Raw genomic sequence first — 12,025 nt, forward strand, 5'->3', positions numbered from 1 at the left:
GAGAGAGAGAGAGAGAGAGAGAGAGAGAGAGAGAGAGAGAGAGAGAGAGAATATGCAGGAGTGTAAGATGTTTTATGGAAACTAAACGAAGAATGATATTCATATATGTATAGAGAATGGCTGCTTGTGCTGTCTTGACTCTTGAGAGTTCCAACCAAGGTTCTCAGATACCTATCATTGTTTGCATTATCCTTTTGGATATCAGGCATGGATGCTAGTCTCATTATTGGGTGGTCCTTCATGGGTCTGCTCACCAATTCTGACTATGCTGTAGGTAGACCTTCAGGGATGAGTTGTGAATTCAATTCTTTCCTCTGGGCATTCTTTAGTGCGGTTAGATCCTGGCTCTGTCAGTGGGTAGACCTTCACAGGTTGTGTCCTAGATGCTGGTTATAGCTCTGGGTGCCTTTCTTCATGTTGGATATGCTATTGGATCTCACGTATGTGCTCCCGTGCAGACTGGCTTCAACCAGATTTATGCTACATTGGATAGTGAACATCCCTGGTTTGAGGATCCCTGCAGTCTGGTGGGCTTATTTAGGCCTGTTTTCAGTCCATCATTCCAAGACTCTTTATTTTACAGGTTTGTGGGGAACCTGAGACTAGCTGACCACCAACGCAGCAGGGTTCATTTTTACACGGTTACTCATTGCTGTTTTGGTGCAACTGTGAGCAGAGTGGGTTGTCTCCCTTTCTGCCATACATAGCTCCATATGTAGCTCCATGAACACCTCTGTGCTCAGCTCCATGTACAGCTCCATGCACAGTTCCATATACAGCTCTATGCACAGTGCCCCCTCTCTCTGTCTCTCTCTCTTTCTCTCCCTCTTCTTTCCCTCCCATCCCTTCTTCCTTTTATTTTCCTTTCTATGTCTGTGATCACAGACCAGTTTTCCTGAGCTTCTTCTCTTCAGCATGGTTCTAATCAGTTCTTCTCCCTCAGAGCCAGGGACCTGAAAATATCCAACAATCTCTCCAAAGCAGACTCTGGCCACTCCCCCTTGTTCTGCTTTGTAAGGTTTCCTATTTTACTTTGCCATTACTCTATGTATTTTTGGTTGTCTGTGACCTCTTTAGGTTCACTGTTATCCAGCTTTCCCAGTCACTCCCCAGAGATTGCAGCTGACTGTACCTGTGTGTCATCTGCCACAATCCAGCAAAATTGGAAAATTTTGAGTTATATCTTTTGACTGTAGAGATTTTCCTAAGACTCTGTATTTTTGTAGATGCCCTTCTACCTGCTTTCCTCCTTCTATGACTCACAGGGAGTATTGTACATAGTTGTCATTGCCAATTTTGACTTCTGAGGACAGTCATGAGCAACTTCCCTGACAGTTGGTATTTTTCATATTTAACATCCTGATAGTTTCTATTTTATGAATACTACCACAGTAATCTTGCACACTCACACTTTATATTCCCACAATTCTTTCCTTTAAATATATTAACCAAAAGTGGATGTGTTGAGATGTTGGCTCTTTTAATTTTTACTTCCATTACTACATGGCTTACACTGCTCCTTCCAGATCTCTGTGGGAATTGAGCTAAGATTGGTCATGTTGACTGTTTACTTGATTGGACTGTGAAAACTAACTCAGTGTGTGTCTGTGAAGGTAGATCTAGAGCTACTAAGGGACAAGACCATCCCTGAATGTGGGCACCACCCACTAGCATAGACAATCTTTCTCCAGGTTTCCTATGTGCCCCTACTCAAGTGATCACTTTGTCGTCTCTAAGCCCTTCCACACCCCAGAAACAACAAAGCTGTAGCTGGACAAATGTTGCTCCTTTTAACTTGTTTCTCACAGGCAAGTGTCACAGCAACGAAAAGTCTGACTAACACATATGCTAATGTGTTTCCACATTTTTTATTCCCCTGATCCTGTTTTCAGTCTTCTTTAGCAAAAAAGGAATATTGAGTTCTATGTATACTTAGATATGAATCTGCGTTATGTACTTATTTTTGATATTGAAGCTTGGGCCTAGGACTGTATACTTGCTGGCAAGCCCACTGAAATATATCCAAAATCCTTTGTTTTTACTTTCATGCTGTTGTTGATACAGGTTCATACTAAATTCCCCAGTTTGGCCATGAACTCTTTCTGTAGTTTAGACAGACCTTTAATTTACATTTCTTCTGATGCAGATTCCAAGGTAGAACCTTTGACATTTTAGCTTAGGAAAGCTTCTGAGGACATTGGTAAAAAATTCCAATATCTTTATAAATCCATTAATGAAAAGATCATGAATCATGAAAACAAAACTGAAAGTCTTCCTTTGGGATGGATCCTGTGTAGTCTAGAATTTGCTATGTATCTCAGGCTGGCCTCGAACTTCTAGCTTCCCCACAGATGGGATACAGACCTATTCTACTATACTTGGGTAATATTTTAGTTTATTATTTTTGAGATTCTAATTCAATTACATTTGTTGCTTCCTCTTTCTCTCTGCAAACTCTTTAACTCACTCTCGCCAGCTCTTTCTTATAATTCCATGGCATCTATTATTTTTACTAATTTTTATTGCATGGATACATACACATACACACACACACACACACAAACACAGGCAAGTTCATTCACTGTTTTTCTCAAGTGGTCAGCTCTGGACCCAAATACACATGAGCAATGCTATATGAACTCAGTAGGTTATCTCCCTCTCTCTCCCTCTCCCCCTCTGCCCTCTCCCCCTCTCCCCTTCCTCCCTTCTCCCCCTCTCCTCCTCCCCCCTTCTCCCCCTCTCCCTCTCTCTTTCATGTGTGTAAAACAATATTTAATGATGAGATGATGAATGCCAAGGCGTGGAGGACAGGAGGGGAGAGGGAGGGCCGAGTGATGTTTTTGTAATTCTCTTGTATGAGTTTTTCAAGTATAAAATTATTTTTTTAAATAATTTAATCCATATTGCATTGAATATTTTAACTGCTGGCAAATCCTGCCTCACTTGTTTGCATGTGGACATCTATAATTTCTAATTTCCTTCATAGATTTTACTGCAATTATTGTTTTAGCTCTAATATTTGATATTTGCATTTTTCTCAAAAATCAATTGGGATAATCATGGTGCTCTTGGGACAGCAACATGTTGTTATGCTCACCCCAACTTGGCAGCATATTTTGAACTCTAGTACTGTACTGCTCCCTGTTTTCTTCTCTTGAGTTAAGGTTATTTGGTATATTTTCAGTGTTTTGCAACCCTGTATCAATTTATGATTTTTCCATCTCTCTAAAGAATGCTGTTGGTATCATGATTTAGGTTGCATTGATCCTTGACTAAGTTAGCTATGCATACATTTTAACAATATTGACTTTTACATCCATGAACAGTGGTATTTCAATCTTCTGGTATGGTTGATAAAATTTGTTTTCACATTGCTGATAGGTCTGAAGAGTTTCTTAGTGTCAGCAGTTTTCTTTTTCATTTGATGTTAGTAGATTCTTAGGATGTTACAGCTTTGTCAAATATGAAATATAAATCCTTTTGTCATTTATGAAAAATATATGAACAGCTAGAGACACCCTTGAAGATTATTACCATTACTTCAGCTTTGTGATGTAGAAACAGGAATTATGATATAGTCTATTTCATTGGATTCCTATAAAATGGAAAAAAAAAGTGTGGGCTAGTTATAATGCATGGAGATGTGTTATTGAATATAGTTAAAATAGGTTGGAAGTTCCATTTTGATTAGATTTTAAGGAAAACTGAAAATTCTTCTGGTAATATTATGTGTTGTAAAAGGAGTTATTTTCAGCTGGATATTGAGAATGTATACTCAAGCTGTCTTTGGGTAGCACTTTCTGTTATGAGCACCACAGGGCATGGCTATGCCATAATGCCACCCCATGATGTGTTGTAGTGCAGGGGCAGAAGTGCACATAAAGATCATGTTTACATGAAGAATGTCAAAAGTGTACCCATTGATAGATGTAGCTATGAATGTCCTCAGTATCCCAATATGATCAAATTAAATGTGTTTTTCTTCTCCATAATACTCTTGCTGGTTCTCCACAGCGCATCATTTACTCCAGTAACCCTCTGTACATGGGGATAGAGAATTTGGATTAGAAATGTCAGTCATAAACATATGTGACCAAAACTACTTTTTAATCTTGAAACCTCTATGGCCATTTGAAGTCATTTTTAAGGCTCTTCCTGGGGCATGAAGGGTTTGGTTTAAAGAGATTCTAAGGCTTTCAGGTTAGTATAAGTACTGGCTATGCTTTTTTTTTTAATTCCATTTAACTCAAATAATAATCATTTCTTAGTTTTAAAATCAGTCCCATGCAGGGGAACACCAGGGCCAAGAAGTGGGAGTGGGTGGGTAGGGGAGTGGGGGAGGGTATGGGGGACTTTTGGGATAGCATTGGAAATGTAAATGAAGAAAATACCTAATTAAAAAAATCAGTCCCATGATCTGCCTACTTTGGTATCTTCAAGGATCTTAAAAAGAAATGAGAGAGTGGAAGCAACTAAAGTAAAGTTGACTACATTAATATTAATGGGAAATAGTGCCTTTGCTAGAAAAGATGCAGTCAGCACGACCCTTCTGCAAAATTGAGCCATAATTTAGATCATGTTATCTCAAAAGAAATACATAAGTGATTTTAAAGGATTAATTTCCTCATCGTTTTATTAAAAAGCCAGGGAGTTAATTGAATACAAATTCTGAAGCAGGTATACTTCCACAATAGTTAGCTAAACACAGTAAAAATGCATTTTGTAAGATATTGTATATTAAGCTACTACAGTGACTAATAACATTGTAGATAGGTAATAAATGCCTGACAAATGAGTGAATAAAGCTGATATATATTTAATCTTCAGGTGTACTTGATATATCTGAGTAGGTAGATTGGTGATTATGAGCTATGAGAAGAAACTCATTTATTATACCAGGTTGAAGAGTGACTTGGCATTAATACAATCAATGCTATGTAGAGACCATACTTCTTGCTAGTAATTTTATCATCCTTTTCTACTCATGTAAACATGACCACTTCTCCTCCTTTGAGCCCTTGTGTTAATTTCTTTCTCAGTCATGCAGCATTCATTGTAATATAAATCTTCATTTATTATTGTACAATCTATGACCTAATGTTGAGTTTCATTCAGCTCTTTCAGTTTTAGAACATTCTTATTCAGATTCTCTTTGTTTCCGTCTCTTTTTCTCTTTCTCTCATGTAGGTATCCATGTTCTCTCTCATTCCACCCAAGATAAAAGTTTCTCAATTGCAAAAGGCATGGGTTCCTGCTACAAGAAGATATGCATTCCTCCTGCAAGAAGGAATCTAGTTCCTTCTTTCAATCTTGCCCTCCTCTCCCCTGATTAATCTTGTTCTGCTGTGTTCTTTCTGTGATAGTCATGGTATTCATAGATATTTGATCAATGATGTTAGTCCATCATTAATCTTATTTTCAATCTTCACTATGTTCGTTCCAGCCGCTATCTTCTGGTCTTTATTTCATTTTTACTACTTCTTCACACTAACAATTCAAAAGGAAACTGTACTGCTATATAGAGTAACACAGATTTATGGGTCTGCCATACATTTAAGTACCAAGAAGTATACTTTTAAGTATCATTGAGCTCATGGGACATTTACTTTGTTTACACAACATGCATTCACATACACACCCACATATAGGCTAAAAATATAACAGGAGAAAATACCATTTACGCAATTCTTTAAACTACATCTATAACGCTGGGATATTTTCTTAGGACAGAAACCATAGCTGATTAATATGTAATTCCGGGCCTGTGTTCATTCAGAGAAGATGCACCTAACCCTCAATAGACTGGAGGCCCCAGGAAATTAAGAGGTCAGGTGGGGTGGGGGGTTGGGACATCCATGTCGAGACAGGGAGTTGGGAGAAGGTATGGGATATGGAACCGTTGGAGTGTGGATCGGGTGAGGGAATAAAATATGGAGTGTAAAAAATAAAAAGATAAATCATAATAATAATACAAAAAGAAATCAACCACGCCACCTGCCAGTTACTCTAACTGTTTTGGAAAAAAAAAAAAAGAAAAATAATAAGACATTCACAAACAAAATGAAAAGAAGATAATCCCAAGTAGATCTATCCAACTTAAAGTGTTTATAAAACAGTTTAAATATACATTTAATGAACAAATAAAACAGTACAGTGGCTGCACTTTTAAACACAGGTGTGTAGCTCTATATTGTATCCTCCCTGCCCAAGTGATCAAACTTTATTAAATAACTTGGAATCTGAAATTTCCTCCAGAGACACTGAAAAATCTATGTTTCTGAAAATTGTTTCCAACATATATATTTTCTACATCTAAATCTGTTGCACATGCCTATTACAATTTGATTGTGAAATGTTCCATCATATATGAAGGCTTTGTTCCCAGCTGGTTCCACTATTTTTGTAGATGTTTCAAATTTGAGGAGGTAGTGCCTAGTGGGATGAATTATGTCACTAGAGGAAGCATACCAGAAAATAATATTCTGTTTGTGTGGTTTCTCCTTCTCCTCCTGTCTCTCCTCTTATTTCTATTCTTTCTCCTTTGCCACCTCTTCCTCACCCTCCTCTTTTACTCCCCTTCTTTTCTTCCTCTTCCTAATTTGCCTCCTTCTTTCCTTCTTTTTCTTCATTTACTTCTTATTTATCCCCCTCCTTCTCCCTGAATGAGCCACTTTTCTTCATCATGTGCTCCCTGCCACATAGTACTCAGCCTCCCTTAGACCCATAGCCAGGACCCATTAAGTGAAGGCACTGAAACAGTGAACACAAATAAATCATTCCTTCCTCCAGTTATTACCATAGAGTGGTTGTCACAGTAACAATCTGACCAGCCTTTATATTTAGGACCATCACTGAGGTTCCAAGAAAGGTATAAGGTGATGCTGTGGTTTCATATTCTTGAGTTGGTGACAGTCTATGATCATCTCTCAACATCTCACACAGTAGCACTTTCTCACATCTTTATTTAGATTAAAAGTTCTGCTCAGACCAGACTGCTGTTAATGGAATAAGCATTTTCACCCAGCACTCTTACTAGGGAATTTTACCCCTTTATTCTCACATCTGCTTCCATCTTCAATCTTCCACATTGTCTGTCTTCTCCATCTTCTGCCTTCACCCACTGAGCCATCAAACCAATCCTCTCAAGTTTGTAAATCTAAACAAAATGATCTAATTTAAAAAAAAACATCTGCTATATGAGAACTTTGTATTGAATTACATCAAGAATGGAAGCATGCTGAAGCTTTAGAATAATCACATTTACATTCTTTGGAAGGGCAATTAGAGGAAAGACATGAAGCCACTGAACTCAGACCTAAATGGTGAGTCAGTACATTAGCCTAGGCACATAAGCCTGCTGTTGACTTGGCAGTAAAATGGCATGGAGCACTTACCTTGGCTGTCTCAACCAGATGCTGAGAATGAAAGTGCCTGGAAAGGCAAAATATGCTATAGATATGAGTGATGATAAATGTGCATCTGGTTTACATTGCTGGGGTGGGATGGCGAGGGAGCTCACTGGCAGTAATGTATTAAAGGCTGACATCTGAGATCAGGGAGCTGAAATAAATAAAGTCCTAAGTTTCTTTAGGGTGGCAGTTTCTAGAAAATGATGTATGTTGTCAAGACAATTGTATTTGGAAGAGGACCAGAGCAATAAGTGGAAAATGTGGTACTGAGTTGCTGAGACATTGAAATAGAAGGACCTCCAAAGTATCTAATGTAATATACAGTCCTGTGATTTAGACAGATGATGGGTGAATCCATTAAGGTTCTAACTTGGAATATTCAGCAAAAGCTGAACAACTTCTTTTATTGTGCATCCTTTGGAAACTTCCGTTCCATCTGTTGTTCAGTGATTGGAGTTACAGATAACAAAAAAAGCAAAAACCAAAACCAAAACCAAAACTAGATGAGTTAAACATACACTTAGTTGTGAGCACTGAAGAAAATGGAAGCAGGAGAACAGAGGGCCTGTCTGGCACGAGCAAGTGTAACCACAGAGCCCAGACACAGTCAGAACTAAATGGATTCAGCCTGTGCACTTATCAGTTAGCCATATTGATTTGTTAGACATGAATAAAAATATCTTTATTTATTTTATTTCATTATCTCTTCTAATATTTTCTGAACATTGCTGACAAAAGCTTCCCTTACATTGTATCCAACCTAAGCAGGATCAACTTTTACATATGCCTTAAAAAGTATAAATAATAAATAAATAAATAAATAAATAAATAAATAAATAAATAATAAATACAGAAGTGGATGCTCATAGTCATCTATAGGATGGAACACAGGGCCCCCCAATGGAGAAGCTAGAGAAAGCACCCAAGGAGCTGAAGGGGTCTGCAACCCTATAGGTGGAACAACAATATGAACTAACCAGTATCCCCAGAGCTCGTGTCTCTAGCTGCATTTGTATCAGAAGATGGCCTAGTTGGCCATCATTGGGAAGAGAGGCCCCTTGGTATTGCAAACTTTATATGCCCCAGTACAGGGGAAACCCAGGGCCAAAAAGTGGGAGTGGGTGGGTAGGGGAGCAGAGTGTAGTGGGGGGGGTACAGGGAACTTTCAGGATAGCATTTGAAATGTAAATAAAGAAAATAACTAATAGAAAAAGAATAAAAAAACTGAAAAATGTATAAAGAACAACTTTATTTTTTATAATAGAGATTTAAGAAGCATAGCATAAACTTTATTTGATGTGAATATTAGTTTTGATCACCACATCATACTTATGTTTGACACAGTGACTGCCATTCTAAAATCTTCAGATGGCCCTTCAGCTTACATATATTTAGAAGAATGCTGGATTAATATATTCCTCCAAGAAGCTGTCATGCTCTTAAGCCATGCTAAAAGCCTAATTACAATTTAGTTCTAGTTGGATGCATACGTTAGTGATCAATATTTTGCCTCATTTCTCTCTTCAGATCAGATGTACTCATGTTATTTCTATCAAATGATGCAAACAGAAGTATATAATTCTACAACAGCACAGTTGTACAATACAGTATAATTACCGAACCATTGCGTAATTATGACTACTACCTACCTTTGGCAGCCATCTGCATAAAGATACATCTGAGATTTATCTATAAAGAGTAAAGCTTAATTGTACCCAAAGATTCATATGTTCTTTATCTTGTTCAGTATTTGGATTATTTATATCTTTACCTTCCACTTGGAAGACAGTCCTGGGATGGGTGATAAGAGGAGATAGGGACAGAAGGAGAGGAAGAATACAATGTTGACATTGAATGAATTCATATGAGAAGCAGGTGAGAATTCACAGTATTTTTGTTGCAATTTTCCTGTAGTTACTGTATTCAAAATGAAAAGGTCTTTAAATTTATTTTCTGAGAATTTCATGTATGAGTACTGTGTATATCCCCCTTCTCTCCTCCTTTGAATTCTTCCTGTGTCTGCTTGACTCACACTTCCTCTCAAATTCATGATCTATATTTTTTATTACACACACACACACACACACACACACACTACACACTGTGCCATTTGTATGTAGATATTTTAGAACTCATCACTTGGTGTTGGACAACTAATTTTCAGCCTCACCTTTGAGGGACACTGACTCTCAGAAGTTACTAATTTTCTGCAGGTTTTTATTTTGGACTGGGACCTTGTGACAGTCTGTCGTCCCATTGGCCATGTCATGTTCAGCTCTTGTTTGAGCAAGTATTCAAAATAAAATATTTATATGATGATTTTATTAGAAATTAATCACTTTGTATCATTTTTTACTACATTATCTTCCAATACTACCCTGATATACATATTTCTCTGTGTATTAATCTTAAATCTTAAATCTGTGTATGAATCTTATTATTTAATTATTGGGGAATTATTTGGATCTTTCTTAAGTATTTTGTTGACATTTGTCATTCATTATGGGCATTTAGGATGTATTCATGAGCAAAATGAAATGAAGGCTACTGCCATGTTTTTGGTTCACATTCCAGCAGCAAAGGGTGATGGTGGGGTGACATATGATAAAAACGGTCAATGAGCAAAACTTTTATAGTCTGTGAGAAGATCACTGATGTGGAAATACATGGGGACCTAAGAGACTGACGGGACAAAGGACAGCTGTTTTAGATATGGTTGTTCTAGTAGACATTCTAATGAATGTGAAAACTGAGCAGGTTTAAAATAGGCAGGGACGCCCCTGCCCCGGCAATGGGCAAAGGGATGCCTTGTTGGTGGTGTTCTTATATCAATCATGGGTAGAGCAGATGTCAGTACTTTGTTTATCCTAGATTGATGCCTGGCTTGGTGGCCAAACTGACTTATGCGTGGGACTCATAAAAATGAAATCAAGTCCAGGCAGTATAGGAAAAAGAAGACAGATAGAGAGACCTGTGGACCTCCATGCTGCCCACAGACCTGCTCTACAGTGCATAGAGAGGTTAGCCATAGACAGCCCCTTGCTGTCACTCCATGCAGCACAGATGGAAGATATCACTTAGGAGCTTGCCAGCCAGGTGGCCAGCCTAGAGCAGGAGCCACCACAGTGTGAGAGTATATAGTGGCCAGATGGGAGAGAAAGAAACAGAGCAGCTTGAGCATTATGAAAAGATGGAACTGGAAAGTCGAGGGCGGAGAGGGGTAGTCTGTTGTAAGTGTCCAGCTCTGCCACCTAGGTCTATGATGAACTCCTAGTCAGAGCTGTCCCCGAGCGCTGTGTCTGAGTGTCAATGTTCATGGCTCATATTATCATAAGAAATCATGGGGAGATCCCTGGTAGGGACTAGCTGCTGGTGACCACATGAATATCCAGGAGCTATGCACAACTGGCCTTACATGTCATTAGATGCAACACCCTGGAAAGCGGGCCCTATTCCTCCTGGTGTGGGACTTGAGAGCAGAGCCTGGTGCCTTACCAAGGCAGCACAGTGGAGCTGGCCCTGGTGATGGGATGAAGGTATGGGGTTAGGTTGTGTGGGTGATCCTTGCTAGAGAGTATGAATTTGGGAGAGCTGACCCTAACACCACTCCTATACTGTTGGGTGGCACTAGTGTAGGGGTGATTGCCACCCCCTGTCTCTCACCTCAGGCAGTCAGGAAAGCTGTCCACAGGGTCATGACCTCAGAAGAGCTAGCTCTGCCCTTTATTTCCTGCAGCACCCAGGAGAAAGGGCCCTGCATCTTGCCTGGAGAGCACAGCAGAGCAGATCTTGGTGGCAGGGGACACAAGGGAGCCATCCCCAAGGGTGAGAGCATGGGAGAGCTGGCTCTGCCACTCATCTGCCACAAGGTGGCACGAATATAGGACTGATGCTCCCCACCCCAATTCCTTACTACTTGCAACAATTGGGAGAACTGGCCCCCTGGTCATGAGAACAGGTGAGCTTGCCCTGTTCCTAAGAGTGTGCCTTGCACCTTGTCTGGACAGTACACGAGAGATGCCTCTTGTGGAGTGGGTGTAGGGAAGCCAGCCCTGAGGTTATGAGAGCAGAAGAGCTGGCCCTGCCTCCTGCCAAATGACAGCATGGGGTGGCCTAGCTGGACCAGTGCTGGAGAGCTTGCCCTGGTGGGTGGATAAGGGAGATCCAGCATGCTGACCACCTAAGCTACCACACAGGCCTAGATCCAGGGCTTTGAATTGGCCTGCCCTAAAATCTGCATCATCTGTAAATGGATGAAACAAATGAAAGGGCAAGTCCTACTGATCCAAGGCTTCAGGATTTCCATAACACAGGGCAACTGCAGGATAACCAGGAGGACTCCTGGTGAGGATCCTATATTGATTGTGTCACAAAAGCCATGGATCTCGAACCAGACTTATGACTCATTTTTTTTTCTTTTTTTTTTCTTTTTTTTAATTTTTATTTATTTATTTTTTTTATTACATATTTTCCTCAATTACATTTCCAATGCTATCCCAAAAGTCCCCCATACCGCCCCCCACTTCCCTACCCTCCCATTCCCATTCTTTTGGCCCTGGCATTCCCCTATATTGGGGCATATAAAGTTTGCAAGTCCAATGGGCCTCTCTTTCCAG

At 39.5% G+C, this 12,025-nt stretch overlaps 1 protein-coding gene and 1 non-coding gene across 2 annotated transcripts in view; both read left to right on the forward strand.

The window, feature by feature from the left end:
• The window catches only part of Dlg2 (discs large MAGUK scaffold protein 2), a 1,891,758-nt gene that overhangs the window by 270,968 nt on the left and 1,608,765 nt on the right, over positions 1-12,025 (forward strand). The window lies entirely within an intron of this gene.
• On the forward strand, positions 10,191-10,329 carry LOC115031637. Its single transcript, XR_003837306.1, has one exon. It is a non-coding gene; the product is annotated as a small nucleolar RNA SNORA48 (small nucleolar RNA).

This window comes from Mus caroli, chromosome 7 (assembly GCF_900094665.2).
Source record: "Mus caroli chromosome 7, CAROLI_EIJ_v1.1, whole genome shotgun sequence".
NCBI classification, from domain to species: Eukaryota; Metazoa; Chordata; class Mammalia; order Rodentia; family Muridae; genus Mus; species Mus caroli.